This window comes from Schistocerca piceifrons, chromosome 2, assembly GCF_021461385.2.
Source record: "Schistocerca piceifrons isolate TAMUIC-IGC-003096 chromosome 2, iqSchPice1.1, whole genome shotgun sequence".
NCBI lineage: Eukaryota > Metazoa > Arthropoda > Insecta > Orthoptera > Acrididae > Schistocerca > Schistocerca piceifrons.
The window spans coordinates 723,762,696-723,783,008 of NC_060139.1; positions in this window are offsets into that span (position 1 = coordinate 723,762,696).

The following is a 20,313-nucleotide window of genomic DNA, read 5'->3' on the forward strand; positions in this document are numbered from 1 at the left end:
TTGCTGCGTCCAATTGCTAGGATGAGTTTCAAAGACGTTCTACGTGGAGTAAAATTTTTTGAAAGGTGGATTTTTAGAAGAGCATAGAGAGGAGTCTTTCTCGGAACACCGAAGAGGAGAGTTCTTTCTGGAACGGCAGAGAGGAAAGTCCTTCCCAGAACACCGGACAGATGTTGTTTTCTGAATAGAGGACAGAGGACTGAGCACATTTTCGCAGTAAATAATAGTGGAAATTATTAACACAAACATAAATAATCCACAAACTTTCATATGCGTAATAAGCTTTGTGATACTTTGACCAAAAACGTGTCACCACTGATAACGTTCTTGGTATCGAAAAGGAGCAGCATAACGCTTCTTCTGCGTTCGAGAATCTGCCAATGAATTCTGGAAGTAATCTGTATTTAACAAATCTAAAATACGTGCTATTCACTATTTTTTTACGATTGAAACTTACAAGGAAAAGTTACAAAGTTGTTGACGGGTACCACAGAAAAAAGTCGTTTCAGTTCCCTGTTATATAATACTGACTCTAAGTGGTTGTTTGAATGTTAATTATCAACCTTCTACAGTAAAATGATTTTTCCGGTTTAAAACCGAGCATACTCTGAAAGTTACATGTCCATTTCCACTTTCATTTTTTTCCAGAATATTTTTGGTTTTAATTTAATCGCAAGTTTATGTTTGCAATGCTTTGCATGTTTGTGCTATGGTTAGTCGAAATAATTTCTTTTAACGATCTTTGTTAAGTTCACATGCTTTTCATATCTTTGGAGCCCTGTTGGGCCATGATTCAATGGGAAACGTTCGCGAGCTTTTATCACAAGGTTATAAAGCTTAGGCCATTCTGCATGAGGACTCTATGTGTGGAGTCTGCTTCTGCTGTTCGCCTTGGAAGGCAGTCTGTTCTCTTCTGCTTCTTGCTTTATCTGTTGTCGATGCGAGCCGGTTTGTAGTTTCTACAGTGCTGAACATTACGGTTGCGATCTTTTGAATTATTTGCGCCGCTGTCTAGAACGCGATGTATGAATCATTAACCATGCATCTAAATTTGCACAGTATCTTGTGATCATTCCGCGTACTGAACTTGCGATGCCATCAGGGTGAGTACGTCATAGTTATCTCACTTTTCGCTAAATAGAAGCGATGTACATTTAAACTTATCTTTCTCAAAAATGGTTCAAATGGCTCTGAGCACTATGGGACTTAACTTCTAAGGTAAACAGTCCCCCAGAACTTAGAACTACTTAAACCTAACTAACCTAAGGACATCACACACATCCATGCCCGAGGCAGGATTCGAACCTGCGACCGTAGCGGTCCCGCGGTTCTAGACTGTAGTGCCTAGAACCGCACGGCCACCGCGGCCGGCAAACTTATCTTTCTCTCCTGCGCTATAAATGAGTTATTGTTTCGTGAGATGTCGAGTACCGAGAACATATAATTTCTTTACTCTGTTCGAGGATCTTTCTTGCATTTACTGCATAGAAAACCACGGTTGACTTTTTGAATATCTGCACTCTTTGAGAAAAATATATACGTATATTTCGCACATATGCCGTCAATTATTTCCTTCAAATCATTTCATTTATCATTTGGCGCAAAATAGCCGAGCCACATGCTGCCGTGCCGCCATCTTTTGTACCCTTGTTGTTGCGGGCATCCATACATTTATGTCCACAATGACGCGAATATTTAATTGAGTTAATCATATCTTATAGTTGCAAACGACTAACACTAAACGTTCTGTTCTTTGCACTGATTAAGATTACAGGAGATGAAAGGCAAGTGTTTCCTGAGCACAATTCACAGTGCTCTGCTATATTGGTGAGATGCACTGTGAAACAGATGGCAGCACTTGCCTTGCTATTTGTGGAGATTTTGTTCTTAACCCTTTCAGACACACTGGCTAAAACTGTCTACATGAACTTTTACTGTGTCTTAACAGCAACAGAAGTATTTTTTTTTCAAAATGGTAACCTGAGGAACACATTTGACAATACTTAACATTTTCATCATGTGCAAATACTGGACATCACTATGAAAATGAATGTAGCATGCGCAGCAGCTCATTAACGCCAGAATACATGGGTGTGGTTCGTTCGCTATATTCCACTGTATAATTGAATAATGTTATTGTTATTTTGCCTGGTAACTATTGAATGATTATTTTGCTGTGTATTAAAATAGAGAATATTTTGCAATTAGTTATTTTAGTCCATAATATTAAGCCAACTATACGAATAACGTTTTGAAAACAAGTACATATTTTTGTGCAAATCTTGCATCTAAAATCATAAGAAGACTACGTCAGTGTATTACTATTTAAAAAAAGATTTTCTGTTTTCCATAAGAAACTCATATCTAGAATGGTTAAACTATATTTTTATCTACGTAGTAAATGAAATGTTTGAATCAGTTTTCTTTTCACACCGGAATTCATTGTTTAGAGATACGAGGGATCATTCTCATTGCATGGCTTTTTTGCTTTAAGCTGAAAGTATACACAATACATAATTTCTTAACAACTTCTTGATAAATGATTACTTACTATTTAACGTTTAAATGTGTAGTTACACAAAATACATTTCCCTTGGGACTATATTAAATACGTGTGTGTGCCTGTGACTCATTATAATGTTGTGTGTCAGATCGCGTTTCTAATTTGTTTTCAGCGGCATGAATATTCTCATATTACTGCATAGCTCAGTAGTTCAGGGCTTAACTGGTCATGGCAATAGTCCATTTTTATTACACAACACACCGCTTGCAAACTGTAACAGTTCACACAAAATTAGATATCAAAACATGAGTAACGTAGAAGTAAATATCCTCGGAGTAGTGAAGCAACTTAAATCGCTTAATAAAAGCAAGTCTTCTGGTCCAGACTGTATACCAATTAGGTTCCTTTCGGAGTATGCCGATGCATTACCTCCATACTTAACAATCATATACAACCGTTCGCTCGACGAAAGAACCGTACCCAAAGACTGGAAAGTTGCACAGGTCACACTAATATTCAAGAAAGGTCGTAGGAGTAATCCACTAAATTACAGGTCCATATCATTAACGTTGATATGCAGCAGGATTTTGGAACATATATTGTGTTCAAATATTGTGAATTACCTCGAGGAAAACTGTCTACTGACACACAGTCAACATGGTTTAGAACACATCGTGCCTGTGAAACACAACTAGCTCTCTATTGACATGAAGTGTTGAGTAGTATTGACACAGGATTTCAGATCGATGCCGTATTTCTGGATTTCCGGAACGCTTTTGATACAGTACCACACAAGCGGCTTGTAGTGAAATTACATGCTTATGGAATATCGTCTCAGTTATGTGGCTGGATTTGTGATTTCCTGTCAGAGAGGTCACAGTTCGTAGTAACTGACGGAAACTCATCGGCTAAAACAGAAGTGATTTCTGGCGTTCCCCAAGGTAGTGTTATAGGCTCTTTGCTGTTCCTTACCTATGTAAACGATTTGGGAGACAATCTGAGCAGCCGTCTTAGGATGTTTGCACATGACGCTGTCGTTTATCGACTAATAAAGCCATCAGAAGATCAAAACAAATTGCAAAGCGATTTAGAAAAGATATCTGAATGGTGCGAAAATTGGCAGTTGACCCAAAATAACGAAAAGTGTGAAGTGTTCCACATGAGTGCTAAAAGGAATCCGCTAAACTTTGGTTACACGATAAATCAGTCTAACCTAAAAGCCGCAAATTCTACTAAATGCCTAAGAATTACAATTACGAACAACTGAAATTACAAGGAACACAGAAAATGTTGTGGGGAAGGCTAACCAAAAAATGCGTTTTATGGGCAGGACACTTCGAGGAGACTGCATACACTAAGCTTGTCCGTCCTCTTTTAGAATATTGCTGCGCGGCGTGGGATCTTTACCAGGAAGGACTGACGGAGTACATCGAGAAAGTTCAAAGAAGTGCAACACATTTTGTATTATAGCACAATATGGAAGAGAGTGTCACTGAAATGATACAGGATTTGGACTGGACATCATTAAAAGAAAGGCGTTTTACGTTGCGACGGAATCTTCTCACGAAATTCCAATCATCAACTTTCTCCTTAGAATGCGAAAATATTTTGCTGAGACCGACCTACATAGAGAGAAACGAACACCACGATAAAATATGGGAACTCAGAGCTCGTACGGAAAGATATAGGTATTCACTCTTTCAAAAAATGGTTCAAATGGCTCTAAGCACTATGGGACTTCACAACTAAGGTCATCAGTCCCCTGGACTTAGAACTACTTAAACCTAACTAACCTAAGGACATCACACACATCCATTCCAGAGGCAGGATACGAACTTGCCACCGTAGCAGCAGCGAGATTCCAGACTGAAACACCTAGACCACTCGGCCACAGCGTTCGGCTATTCGTTCTTTCCGCGCGCTATACGAGATCGGAATAATAGAGAATTGTGAAGGTGGTTCGATGAACCCTCTGCCGGGCTCTTAAATGTGATTTGCAGAGTATCCATGTAGATGTAGATGTAGATGTAGACTCTGTCTTTTTCCCCTCACAGAAAACATCTGCAATCCGCTGGATTGGAGGACACGCATCGCACTACGTGCTCTCACGGACCTTTATATCGGGCATGGACTATTGGCATTGTCGGCCGCAGTGGCCGAGCGGTCCTAGGCGCTTCAGTTCGGAACCGCGCGACTGCTACGGTCGCACTTTCGAATCCTGCCTCGGACATGGATGTGTGTGATGTCCTTAGGTTAGTTAGGTTTAAGTAGTTCTAAGTTCTAGGGGACTGATGACCTCAGATGTTAAGTCCCATAGTGCTCAGAGCCATTTGAACCATTTGAATTATTGGCATTATCTACTAGAACAACAAGAAATCATCCGACGCCACTCAAAATACAAAATGTATTTTGCGAACTTTCTAGGCAGCATGTGTCATGACCCCACCGAAGCGGTGGGGAGTCACAGGTTAGTTTCGCCGGATAGGATATTACTCCCAGTGAAGTGACGAGGATGTCACTTCGGCCCTATATTTCTTTCCTTTCCTTTTTCATATGTGATTTTTCTTCTGGGTTATTAAAATTAAATAAATAAATAAATATAATAATAAAAAGAGAATTACATACATGTACAGTGTTTCCTTCCCGCTCTCTCTCCCTTATCCTGTCAGGAGACGGGGACACCGTGGCCAGGCCTCCAAGGCCTCCAAGTGCGACACCTGCCCACTCTGTCCCCTGATCTACTATACTTTTTTTTGAAAAAAAGAAAGCAATTGTAAGGCGACCGCTCACGATAAGCAGGAAATCTTGGTTCGAGTCACGGTCGGGCAATACTTCAATAAAATTGAAATAAATATACATAAAAAGTGGAAAAATAAGTCCGATAGAACGTCTGCCATGTAAGCAGGATATCCCTGGTTCGAGTTTCTGTCGGGACACACATTTTCAACTGTCCCCGTTGATATTTATCAACGCTTGTAAGTAGCTAAAGGTCTGGATTACATTGTATTATACAGTTGACATGTTCTTCGAATGCCATTTATAATTTCATGAATAATACAAATGTCCTTATGCATTGTGATATTAATTTAGAAACCTTATCAATTTGTATGGTAGCTGTTAGTTGGAATATGATAGAGTTTATATTAAACAGAATATTTGTTTGGGAATGAAAATATTTGTTTGGGACATCCTTCAAAGTGTTTTCCTTAAATTAAACCCCATTCCTTGTTCTGGTATCAGGTGCAATCATCTTGTAAGAAATGAAATACTTGGAAAGGATGAGGAAATTTATGTGCCATGAAATAAAGCTAAACTTTGCTGGCGGCTAAGTTGATGATACATTCATAAGATTTGTTTGCCGTGAGGATTCGTAGCCACTTCGATGTATACATTTATCTCTATTTGGAAATAAAAGTTAGTGAGCGATCCGAAGAGTGCGAGCCACTTACGGAAAAGGTAACGTGCTTTCTTTTTTTTAAAAAAAAAGGCAGCGAAAGATTATGATTATTTGACTTTTTGATAAAACAGTATACGAAAGTGAAATGCAGGATGTACACTCCTGGAAATTGAAATAAGAACACCATGAATTCATTGTCCCAGGAAGGGGAAACTTTATTGACACATTCCTGGGGTCAGATACATCACATGATCACACTGACAGAACCACAGGCACATAGACACAGGCAACAGAGCATGCACAATGTCGGCACTAGTACAGTGTATATCCACCTTTCGCAGCAATGCAGGCTGCTATTCTCCCATGGAGACGATCCTAGAGATGCTGGATGTAGTCCTGTGGAACGGCTTGCCATGCCATTTCCACCTGGCGCCTCAGTTGGACCAGCGTTCGTGCTGGACGTGCAGACTGCGTGAGACGACGCTTCATCCAGTCCCAAACATGCTCAATGGGGGACAGATCAGGAGATCTTGCTGGCCAGGGTAGTTGACTTACACCTTCTAGAGCACGTTGGGTGGCACGCGATACATGCGGACGTGCATTGTCCTGTTGGAACAGCAAGTTCCCTTGCCGGTCTAGGAATGGTAGAACGATGGGTTCGATGACGGTTTGGATGTACCGTGCACTATTCAGTGTCCCCTCGACGATCACCAGTGGTGTACGGCCAGTGTAGGAGATCGCTCCCCACACCATGATGCCGGGTGTTGGCCCTGTGTGCCTCGGTCGTATGCAGTCCTGATTGTGGCGCTCACCTGCACGGCGCCAAACACGCATACGACCATCATTGGCACCAAGGCAGAAGCGACTCTCATCGCTGAAGACGACACGTCTCCATTCGTCCCTCCATTCACGCCTGTCGCGACACCACTGGAGGCGGGCTGCACGATGTTGGGGCGTGAGGGGAAGACGGCCTAACGGTGTGCGGGACCGTAGCCCAGCTTCATGGAGACGGTTGCGAATGGTCCTCGCCGATACCCCAGGAGCAACAGTGTCCTTAATTTGCTGGGAAGTGGCGGTGCGGTCCCCTACGGCACTGCGTAGGATCCTACGGTCTTGGCGTGCATCCGTGCGTCGCTGCGGTCCGGTCCCAGGTCGACGGGCACGTGCACCTTCCGCCGACCACTGGCGACAACATCGATGTACTGTGGAGACCTCACGCCCCACGTGTTGAGCAATTCGGCGGTACGTCCACCCGGCCTCCCGCATGCCCACTATACGCCCTCGCTCAAAGTCCGTCAACTGCAAATACGGTTCACGTCCACGCTGTCGCGGCATGCTACCAGTGTTAAAGACTGCGATGGAGCTCCGTATGCCACGGCAAACTGGCTGACACTGACGGCGGCGGTGCACAAATGCTGCGCAGCTAGCGCCATTCGACGGCCAACACCGCGGTTCCTGGTGTGTCCGCTGTGCCGTGCGTGTGATCATTGCTTGTACAGCCCTCTCGCAGTGTCCGGAGCAAGTATGGTGGGTCTGACACACCGGTGTCAATGTGTTCTTTTTTCCATTTCCAGTAGTGTATGTGATCGTGGAAAAATAACGATAAACAAAAAAAGAAAATATATACCCGAGTGCTGATAGTGCCTGGTAAACGAAGGGAAGAAACGACGCTAGAGAGGATAAGCTGACGTAGTACAGGAATGCTACTTGCTTGCATTCGTGTAAAGGATCGCACAGCAATGTCACGTAGCTTGAGTCAGCAAATGGCCTTGTTTGCAGGAAGGAAAGTGTTCTGGATATTTACCTACCGCCAGTTGGAAGTCTGCAACCTCTGTAAATGTTTGCGTAATAATTTATTAACAACAGTCGCTTGGATATATAAAAATGATACATAAAAGTTAATATATATATATATATATATATATATATATATATATATATATATATATATATATATAAAAGGTAAGTGCGCATACCCCTAAAGTACGACGGTGGGTGCAAAACTTTTGAATCACGGCACGGTGACTATTGTTGCGGTTTCCGTTGACAGCAGACAGGGATGCACCGATACAGGTGCGCCAAAATAAAACGCTGGACTCAGGATTGCCACCATATCGTCATTTCAGACAAGTCCTGATTGAGCGTGTAGAATCACGATGGACGAATCAGTGTGAGAAAGCTCCACATGAAAACGGAAGTTGCGAGATTTCATGCGTTATCATTAGACGGTTGCTATTGGGCACATCACACGTTCAGCTGTAGGTCGCATAGGCAGTAACCTGGACGGTAAGGGCTACATTTCGAAGCGTTAACGCCGGAGACTTTGACGTACCTTCGAAGTCTCTGTAACGTTATCTTTCAACAAGATAACGTAGGACAGAGAGTTGCACTAGCTGTGGTGATCAACATAGCTACAGAAGGTGTCGGCGCCCTGGTTTACATGTTCACCAGAACCCTCAAGCATGGAAAACGTTGGGTCATGGGTTGCCCCTACAACCCTGGCGTAGAGCTGTAGTGGCGTGTTATGTCTCATCTATAGCTATCCTCATAAATTTAATGAAGGCATTCTTGTAGTTGTAGTGTGAAAAAAATAGCTGATGTTACCAAGTAAGAAGAAATTGATGTGCGGTCGACTAGACGGACAGTAGGTTTGTGAGGTATGTATATTATTCTGGTCACTCCGTAAACTCTGTTTCTTAAGTAAATATCGGTATCCATATCTCACACACAGCAAAACCACAGTCTAACATAACATTCACGACATTATGTCTCATTTTTGTTACCCACAGCGATAGTAGCACTCCAAGCGGCCAGCAAGTGTCACCTCGGAGTACGATACCAGGAGAGTGCAAAATACTATCGTTTACATTTATCTGTTACACATTTTTTACAACAGAGTATTTAGTGCCATGAAAATCAACAATATATAAAAAGTGATATCTCATTTGTCATTCTTTAGTTTTTTAAGACCCTCTGGGAGGTATGGAACGTTACGTTACACGACAGTTTATTTACGATATCGTTTTCCTTTAATAACAAAAGATTGTTAGCAAATATCAGAAGAGCTGATCTTTTGCAGAAAGACGTCGTAGATCTACCCAAGAAAGTGGAGTTTAGTTCTTTATATTTCCAGCCAAATCAGTGAATGTGGAACGTAGGAATCCTATGTGGAATGTAGTACCTACATTACTTAACGTCCCAAATAAACCACTACACTTGTAACGTAAGAGCAAACCACATAGACGTGACAATAAAACTTCAAAAGCAATAAAACTGTTCCCTAACATTGACGAAACCAATTTCACTATTTTCATAAATCTGAGCTTCAAACAGCAAGATTCTTCAGCACATTCGTTTTTGAAACAAAAGTAATTACATTTACAAAAATGTTCGTGCATTAGAAAGTCGAGTGAAGTGTGAGAATGGATGAATCATTAGAGTCCTTAAAAATTTTATATGTGTCAAGGAAAGTGCCTGTGATAATAGCAACAAACAAAATCAGAAATTATGCCGCTCGTGCATGAAATATGTGTTTACATTCTGTCGCTTTCAGTGGAGTAAACTGCAAATATACACGTATAAGAAAGCATTTTTTCATGAGTAAGCTGTAACTTATGTCGTTGAATCAGAGTGATTCAGCTGTTTTCACATAAATTTCACGGTAATTCATGTCTCTTGTTAGTTTAATAAGGTATGGAACGCAAAAATGCAACAACTATTTCGTTAATTAAGTATCCTTACGACGCATGTGAATTACTGCTTTCTCGCCGTTTGGTGCGCTTGTGTCGCATCAGCTGTTAACTGGTAACAACTTTCCAACCAGAGACTGGCGCGACTGTATTTATTGGAGTGTGGCAAAAACATGTAGCTAAGTAATCTTTTACTATTGTTACAATATCTGTGTAATGCCTCTGTCTTAGAGCGCTAGCGAAGTAACACCTATTCTGAGTTGAGCAGTGATGAGTAGCAGACGTATTTTGAAGAATGGTCAGGAAATTTTCTTTATGACTGTGAAATGAGGCTGATGGAATGGGAGTGTGAATATTTTTGATAAAGTTATGGAGAGAGAAGATAAAGAGATTATTTGTGAGTTTTTCTGAAATGTTGAGAAGTTGAGTTAAGCACGAAAGTGCATAGGTTTGTTTTGTGTTACTGAGATTGTAGTAACGAAGCTCAGATAGTGCGATTTTTTTATGGATTGCTCTTGTGAAAAGGTGAGATTTCCCTTGATTAATGTTATTTCGTAAATTCATACTTCGTAAATACTGTTGTGAACACTCTGTTGATTTTTAAAATATTGCTTTCGAAAATAGAGTTTCATTAGAAATTTGTCATTTTTTACCAATTTAAACTCCCATCAGTCGTTCAGTTTATTATGTACGTACGTACACTGCCCTTTGTGGTACGGAATTTTCAGTTGTAGTTTCCTTGTGTTGCTTTGCTGCTGTACGCCGTGCGTTGCTTTCGAGTAATCTGTCAAGATGTTTGCCGAGACGCAATGTATAGGAAAATACAGTTTAGGACCAGGCACTTGTTTATAAGTTCAGTTACGCACTGATTTCAGAAGTGAGGCTACTTTCAGGGTAGCACTGCATGTTTATAGAAACAGTTAGCTTTAGTTAGTACACTGTCTTGAGAAAATCATACTAAGCCTTCGTATGATTCAGTATAGTCGGAGTGCCACCCAGTGCACGAGTTTAAGTTAAAAATTAATTTGTCTGGTAATCAATTTTGATTAGATCTGGTAGACAGTTTTAGGAAGATTCATTCAGACGGAGAGAAGCAGACAAGTGCCTAAGTTCCAGCTTACCCATTGCAGGAAAAATACGGTTGAAAGTAGAGGGTTATTATTGAAATCACCTATGGAGGTAGTAGGCAAGGCGAAATATCGATTTTGCTTTATTGGGAGAATTTCAGGGAAGTGTGCTTCATGTGTAGAACGACACCGTGTATGGGAGAACAGTGCGACTCATTTTTGAGTACTGGTGGATTCAGTAATGAGAATGTTAAGCACCAGTTGTCAAACATGTGAAATATTTAACAAAATATGTTTCCGTACAACGTTGTCCATTATCAAGTGCTATAAAATAAGGAAACAAATCGATATATATTGGAGTACTACACATAGGGGCAACTACGTAAATATTATATCGTATAGTGGTATAACATGCCTTACAGCTTTTATGTCATTGGGCACCCTCAGGAGTAGATAGTCAGAGGGAATCATGCATTTTCAAACACAAAATTCTTCCCTGAACGTCTGAAGTTGCCACACCATACTCTCAGAAGACTCAGCTGTAAACTAAAGGCAGCTGCCTTCAACTTCGAAAGACAGTACTATTCCATGACGCATGTAACACAACCCTACACGATGGCTTAATATTTTCCGTTGGTTATCTTTATGGATGTACACATTCAACATAGATTGAGTATCGGTTTTTCGAATTTGCTGGGATTTGACATGTAGCATTCAAAGATTTTGAGAAATACAGTAGCATAGTTTAGAGTTGTGATACATGCATCATAGAACAGTGCTATCTTTGGTAGGTGAAGGAAGCTGCCTTTATTCTACATCTGAGCTTTCTGGGAGCATCATGCGCCAACATGAGACGTTCATGGAGGAGGTTTACGTGACAATGTTTGCTTCCCTTTAGCTGTATACTCTTCCTCCCAATGACATAAAAGCTTTAAGGTATGTACTGGATGACATAATATTTACTTAGATGTCAGTGTGTGCAGTATTGCGATGCGTTGATTTGTTTCCTTGTTTTAAAGTGCTTGATAATGCGATAACGTAATCCAAAAACATGTTGTGGTGAATACGTCACACGTCTGACAACTGGTGCGTAATATTCGCAGAATTCAAAATACTGCTGTAGGATGCCTTCACGACGGAGATATTCTTCGAGTGCATTGGATCCACACCACACCCGATTAAATGAAGACATCGAAGCATTTAAGAGGCTGACTGTTAGATTTGGCACTTGTAGGCCCGGGAAACGCTACTGATAAAATTTAGAGAATCAGAGTTTGAAGTTGACTGCAGAACGATTCTAGTGCCACCAACGTCCCCATGAAGATAAGAAAAATTAGGCCTCATACGGAGGCATAAAGGCGGTTGTTTTTCCCCCGATCTATTTGCTAGTGGAACAGGAAAGAAAATGACTATTAATGGCACAAAGTACCCTCTGCCATTCACCATTCCCTGTCTGGCGGAATAATAATGATACATTGTGCTACACCAGATAGTCTTTGAAAGGTGTAGGAATCTCTGTTTTGTAATTTGTTAGACAATGAATGTTGTCGCAGCGCATAATAGAGTCTATGTACATTTCGAACAGTTGAAGTATGAGGATCGAGCTTATTGCTTGATCTTCTGTAAGGAATGTTTTCTCGCATATCCCAGATTAACTGCTATTGTCATTGGATTTATGGAGGCTGTATCCGGCTGCGGCTGATGTTCGCGGTGCAATATTGCCGTAGGCTTATCAAGATGGTGTTCAGTTGTGCACAGCGTACAATGTACTAACAGCGTGCAGCATGTCAGCATAAAATCGATGAGGTCAAGGCCGCCGCCGTGTCGCTGTTGTATGCACTTGGCATACGGAACTTCGAAGATCACACGATGCCGCAACAAACAGTATAGTGGGTAATAACAATAAATGAATTAGCAACATTCGAGGATGAGGCGTGAGACTTCGAACTCGATCATGAAATGAAACTTACAACACTATAAATGCAGTTTTTTATCACGTTGACAAGATGGCTCCGACTTCGACACTGTGGCCTAATGCATACCATATTTTAAATACTCATATGTGCGGCGATGCTATGCTGGTTTTGTGTGTATCTTTTGACGATGGCTCTAGGGATTCAGCATTATAGGGTATGTATTGAAACAAATCTGAAGCTGGTCATCGCTGACCGAGACCACTAGTCTACAGTGTTAATAACTTCGCGTTCGTAGATGGAAATAAGAGAAATTTATTCTACATCTTCTAGATAACTGTACTATTTCCAACCATGTCGCAGATTGTGACTCTTACTATTAACTTACTGTTTCCCACTATAGCAGATATCTTCAAACATTCCTTAACTACAAGTGTGTTCCCTGACGTCTAGAAACAGGGATTAGTTAATAGACCACCTGAAAACGACATTGCCACAGCACCTCTGATTACCGACCTACTTGCATTCTTTCTGCACAGTTCAAGACTTTAGAACATACACACCACGACCAGTTACCGAACCTCTTAACTACAAACGACGTACTAGACGAGTGCCAGTCAGGTTTTCATAAACTACGCAGCCCAACATTCGCGTTAATAAAGGTAACAGGTGGCCAGAATTTTTCATGGGTGCACAAGCGACGACTATCAAGTGCTTCCTAGGCTAAAGCAAAGCCTTTCACCGTAAAGTCACAGTGGAGGCAAGTAGTAAAGGCGCCCCTCAGCATTCGTTATTAGGTTCAATACTCTTTTCATAGTATATCAGTAACGTGTCATCAGTTTTTTCCTACTGCAAACATCACATTTGCGTCAATGACCTCCAGTTGTATGTAAGTGAAAAACCTATAAACATGTAGGTAGCAATAGAGACCTGTACCGACTTGAGTACAATATCAAAATGGGGGCAGGATGTAGAGTTAAAACTCAACTCATCCAAAGCCCAAGCGTTACTGGATGGTCGTTCTAGGCTCGGGAATCCTCACCATCTTTAATCCTAAATGGAACAAATATTATCTTCTTTACTTCAGCAAGGAATCTAGGAGTAAAATAGATAAAAATCTAAATTGGACTGGGCACGTAACTGCAATGGGGAAGAAAGCATCAGCATATCGTCATGCCCTACAAAAATATTAAAAGCTCTTCCCCCTCGTGCAAACAATTACGTTTCCAATTAGTGATTACAACGATGTTATTCTGCAAGGTCTTTCCCAGGAAAGCTCATAGCGTCCGGAACTGCTCATGAATCTCTGTGTTCGTTATATCCGTGATGACCGACTCTTCGATAATATTTCACCATCGTACGCAGGGCTAACACGACTGCGTGCAGACAAGCACAGAGATTTGCGTAACTTCCGCCTCTTCTACTATCTTATCGATGTACACTGTCTCTCACATCTCTTAACGGTCTCGTCTGAACAACGTGGCAGAAACACCTGATCTCAACAGAGAAAAATTTCTGCCCAAGTCCATCGTCCAGACACTTTCTCGACGTCCTTATCAGTAGGAAGAACCCGAGTCTGGTATAACCTCTTGCAGTATATTTGAGAACTGAATAACATCTCCAACTTCAGATGACAGTTAACGACATATCTGCTAAGGGAACGATAATGATTAACATTGTCCCATACGCTCTCGTTACCCTAGTACATCCTCCTTTCAAACAAGGTCTTATTCATTTTCCAGTATTCTTAGCTGGTGCCGTCTCCTTAAATTTCCTCTGCCCAGTACTCGCCATATCAGGAAACATGTATTTTGTACATCTATAAATATTTTTTATATCTGCGACTAACATTATGGTTATTATTGTCATTATTATTATTATTATTATTATTGTTGCTACTACTACTATTGCCAATATTAGTTGCAGCAGCAGCCGGCAGTGAACCCCGACAACAATCTTGTATCGAACGAAGGCTGGCAGCAAATCCCTAGTGACTGCCTTCGAAGGAAGTCCACTTGCGAAAAAGAAAATCGGCTTTCCTGTCTGCCCTGCCTTAATTTCTCCCGCCAAACACTGACTGTTCCCAATAGCAAAATTACAAAATACTGAGGAGGCCCAACAGCGAGGTTTTCCTCCAGCATAGAGAGTCCCGCCAGAACAGCGTGTCACGTTTCAATAACAATCTCACCACATAACTTCTTCTACTGTTAAAACAAGCCAATGCCACGACTTGGTGCCCATGGAGTCGGTCTCACATCACTGAGGCTCTGGAATTAGGAAACACTGCTTATGAAGCTAGTCCATTAATTTTTGTTCACTTCGTGTGTTCGAAAGTGGCCGATGGCTTTCTACTAAGCCGAACTGCAAAACATAGACAACAGCCCTCGCCTGCAGCTACATCCTCTGGTGGCCCACTCACTTGCCTGGGGGTGTAAAGAAGACAATGCCTAGCTGTCTCATGGGGCGCTGTGGCAGTCGCAGTCCCATTAAGTCAATGCCTGTCCCACCAAATATCGGGCAGAGTTCTGTTTTCTGTCCGTCCATCTCGCTCCAACGCATTGTGTCTTCCCGCGCTCACAAAAGCATTCGAAAATCTGTGAGTCTATAACATTATCTCCTGTAATTACCTGGAATTTTCTTTATATTATGAATCTGATACTCAAGGGCATTAAATTGCTTTTGAAATTATTGAGTGGAACTCTTCCTTTGCAGTAATGTTACAAGAAAACTGGGCCGAATGATATCTTGGTTTAACGCCACTTACGTTCCTGAGGATCAAGAATGATAGTAATACTATTAACATTCATTTACTTTAAAAGTGTAAAATACCTGCGGCCCACAGTTACCTGGAAAGAACTAGTTTGGTATTTTACTAACGGTGAAATAAATTAAGGTAATTTTTAAAATAATAGCACTCAGAAAAGTTATCAGACTTCGAGAAGAATAAATGACTGCAGGTTTGATAGAATGCTTTTGAAATAATTTCAAACCAAACGAAAAGCTTCCGTACTTAATTTCCTGACCTTTTATGAATAAAACCTCTACTTCCTTTTTATCCTAAATGAAAGAGGATCTTGAAACAACATAGTCATAAGACGTAGTTTACTTTTTATGCTTCGATAAATAGTCGGTCTACGGAACTCCCATTTAGTAATACAGCTCAGCACAGCGACGAAGAGAGACCTAATTCCCAACAAGACTTCAGCGTAAGAGAATAAGAGCGTAAACGAGAGCTAAAGAACAAGAGAGATCTTCACACTCGTTATGCCCTTTTATAATATTCTCACAGTGTAATATTTGTGTAATTTTTGTCCCAGTACTAATTACGAGGTTCACGCGTTGCTACATTACAGAGACGTTGTAATGAGTAAAATTAAATGTTGTTCCACGTAAGCGTATAGGCGCTGCAGTTTAGTAATTATTTTTCTTGATATGGGGGAATGAGGAAAATTCCTTAAGTCTGGCTATGACACCACAAAAGTGACTTCACTTGTCGTACGCAGTTCATTGTTGAGGTCTGTCCTTTTGCTTTCAGTTACATTCGTATTGTTTCGACAAAAATATAATGCATAGCGATTTTCATTTCCATTACGGTTGTGATATAAGTTGAGTGATTGCGGCTTATTACATTTTAATCTGTTCTTAAGACTTTCACATTTGTTATTATTGGTCATGGTTTCTGTCACTTGACTGAGGTCTCTGTTCTAACTCATGCCTCGAGTGTTCATCCAACATCCATATTACACTGAAAAATAAGGCAAAAACCTATAGAAGGACGAAAAGGCCTCAGTCCTCTTTTAACAGTGATGATTTTATGTAAGGTTTACATAAAAATATAACACATTAGAGGAAGACATTATTACGATTTTCTTCGATTTTTTTATATTAAGATTTAGAAACAATATATCCACTCGAAAATTCATTAAATCGAAATATGACTAGCCCTTCAGAGCACGTTTGCTATAGTTTCATGGATAATAAAGTTTATTTGTTAACGGTTTATACTGTGTAGACACTCTAATATTTTTGTCTTCAGTTAATTAGTACTTTCATAGTTCATGAAAAATTGGAAAATGTTAGTGTTGGTCTATTATTCGATAATTGTTAGAATAATTAGTTTTAGTTGTAGGGTATGTGGAAGATCTGTCGAGCTGTCGAGGTGAATAAGAGGCACAATGGATGGTCGGTTTGGTCAAGCACCGACGCCAGGACCTTCGAAGTGGCCAGGTACACGGAGAGGTAGACCTTGGTGTCGAAGGAGGTCGACAGCGTCCAGGACGGCCAGATTGTGTTATCCCGGAGGTCAGTCATTTCATTATTACTGGATACATGAAACACAATCGTTTTGCGTAAAAACACAGATACGAAGGCTTGACGCGTCAGTATTATGAATTACCTCGAAGAAAACGGTCTGCTGACACACAGTCAACATGGGTTTAGAAAACATTGTTCTTGCAAAACACAACTAGCTCTTTATTCACATGAACTGTTGAGTGCTATTGACAAGGGATTTCAGATCAATTCCGTATTTCTGGATTTCCTGAAGGCTTTTGACAGTGTACTATAAAAGCGGCTTACAGTGAAATTGCGTGCATATGGAATATAGTGTTAGTTATGGGACTGGATTTGTGAATTCGTGTCAAAGAGGTCACAGTCCGTAGTAACTGACGGAAAGTCATCGAGTACAACAGAAGTGATTTCTGGCGTTCCCCAAGATAGTGTTATAGGCTCTTTGCTGTTCCCTAGCTATACAAACGATTTGGGAGACAATCTGAGAAGCCGTCTTAGGTTATTAGCAGATGACGCTGTCGTTTATCGACTAATGAAGTCATCGGAAGGTCAAAACAAATTGCAAAGCGATTTAGAAAAGGTGTCTGAATGGTGCGAAAATTGGCAGTTGACCCTAGATAATGAAAAGCGTGAGATCATTCATATGATTGCTAAAAGGAATCCACTAAACTTCGGTTACACGATAAATCAGTCCAATCTAAAAGCGGTAAATTCAACTAAATACCTAGGAATTACAATTACTGTAAGTAGGCTGTTTAGATTTTTTTATTGGTAACGCCACCTCTGTATGAAAATCACTGGCTGTGCTGTGTGCAGTCTGTGGCTGCTTTGCATTGTTGTAATACTCGCCATTGTAGTGTTATGCAGCTGGATGTTAACAGCGCGTAGCGTAGCGCAGTTGGAGGTGAGCCGCCAGCAGTGGTGGATGTGGGGAGAGAGATGGCGGAGTTTTGTAATTTGTCATGAACTGCTACATATATTATGACTATTAAGGTAAATACATTGTTTGTTCTCTATTAATATCTTTCATTTGCTAACTATCCCTATCAGTAGTTAGTGCCTTCCGTGGTTTGAATCTTTTATTTAGCTGGCAGTAGTGGCGCTCGCTGTATTGCAGTAGTTCGAGTAATGAAGATTTTTGTGAGGTAAGTGATTTCTGGAAGGTATAGTTTAATGTTAGTCAGGGCCATTCTTTTGTAGGGATTTTTGAAAGTCAGATTGCGTTGCGCTAAAAATATTGTATGTCAGTTTAAGCACAGTCCTGTATAATTGTTCTAAGGGGACGTTTCATATGTCGACCCCTTAGCCTAGGATACCTCACTGGAATCTTCTGATTTTTTTCTTGTAGTTTGTGTAATTAGTGTAGATTTTGTTTATTGCTAGCGCGTAATTATAGAGAGAATCTCCTTTGTAGTTGCAGTCTTTCATTGTTGTACAGTAAAACAGTTGTGGCATGCATGTAGATTTGCACCAAGTATTTTGCTGCTGCGCTTGCAATTAACTAGATATTATTTTCAGTGCTATGTTAATGTGTTCTCTTATTTTTGCTCTTCAAATTGTGTATTTCTGTGTTGTCGTGTGAAATATTGTGACAATAATGGCGTGTGAAAAACGTAATACTAGGCTTCAAAGTAAACTGAGAAATGCCAGTGAAGACGAAAGCAGTGTGTTAGCGCCGCAGAGTAATGAATTAACTAATGTTCAAAGTAGTAATTTGGTAATTGTGCATAGGGAAATGGAGCGGGCTGTAAATAATGGTGTAATCAGTGAAACAATCAGTGAACAGGGAAGCGTTATCGATCGATCGGTCGGCAACAGCTCGCCTCAGGATTCCGAAATGACAGGACACAATCTTGCAAATACTGTAGATTCAGGTTTTGCGTCCTCACCGTTTTCTCAAATAAATCAAGACACATTTTCTGCTTTACAAAATGCGAATATTGCCGGTTCAAATGCACTGCCGAATAGCACTGAGGAACATGTTTCAGACACCAGTGCACTGTTATTACAGTTAATGCAACGAATGGGACAAAGGCTACAAAAGTTAGACACAACGCTTGAACAAAATCAGAAACAAATGGGACAAAATCTTCAAAAGCTAGACACAATGGAACAAAATCTTCAAAAGTTAGACGCAATGGAACAAAATCTTCAAAAGTTAGACACAATGGAACAAAATCAGAGACAAACACAGCAACAGCTTCAAAAGTTAGACTCATTGGAACAAACTCTTGAACAAACGCGTGAAGATTTAACTACTGAGTTACATAACATTGAATCGAAATGTCAAAAAGTCTGTAATGACGTAAAAACTCAAATTTGTGAGCATTTTCAACCTATTTTTTCACGGCATGAAAATGCATTACAGAATCACGAAGCAACCATAAAAGAACTGCAAATTATTGTTCATGAAAATCATGAGACCTTGCGAGCTAAAATTGACTCAGTTGCGTCTACCAATTCGGTTACGGAACTTGCAAAAACTCAGGAAAACTTAAAGGACACAGTAGAAAGACACATGGAGGAAATTAGTACTTTATCAGAGAAAGTAGTTGAACTTTGGGATCAGCTAAATAATTTATCTACGAAGGTAGATGATAATCTGAATGACACAAAACCGGTAGTCTTTAATGACACAGAAGAGTGCGAACAAATTAGGAAATTCAAACAAAATCAGAATCAAATTAATACGCAACACCAAAGAGAAATCCGCGAAGTACAAGATCAGCCCCAATACGGGAAGAGGGACATAGAAATACGGAACAGCCACAAAATAATAACACAGCGCATTTCGGAAATTATGAAAGAAATTGGCAAGGTGCACCGAATTTTGAAATGGAACCGCCGAAACGACGTAACAATGACCGATATGCGACTCGCCGACATGATGACTTTGACTATAAGCTGTTCATTACTACACGTAAATTCAAAACATTTAAGAATTCTGGCAACGACATTCATCCACAAGCATGGCTCCATCAATTCTCTCATTGTTTTCCTCCCAACTGGTCGTTAGAACACAGATTAGAGTTTATGTGTGGCTATTTAGAGAATGAACCAGCTGTAAGAATGCGATCGGTCATTCACGATTGTCACAGTGAAGGAGAATTTTACCATGCCTTCCTCTCAGCATATTGGTCTCAAGCTACACAAGACCGAGTAAAACATAGCATCATGATGATGAAACACTTTGAACAATCTGAATTTTCCAGTCTTGTGAAATATTTTGAAGACATGTTGCATAAGAATCAGTACCTGTCAAACCCATACAGCCCCTCAGAACTCATCCGCATTTGCTTAATCAAATTGCCTGAACATTTACGACACATTATTTTAGCAGGACGTTGCAAAGATGACATTGAAGCTTTTCAGCGTCTGTTACAAGAATTGGAAATTGACACTGACAATCGCGGAACGCAAAAACAGGAGCACAACAATTACAGATCACATCCGT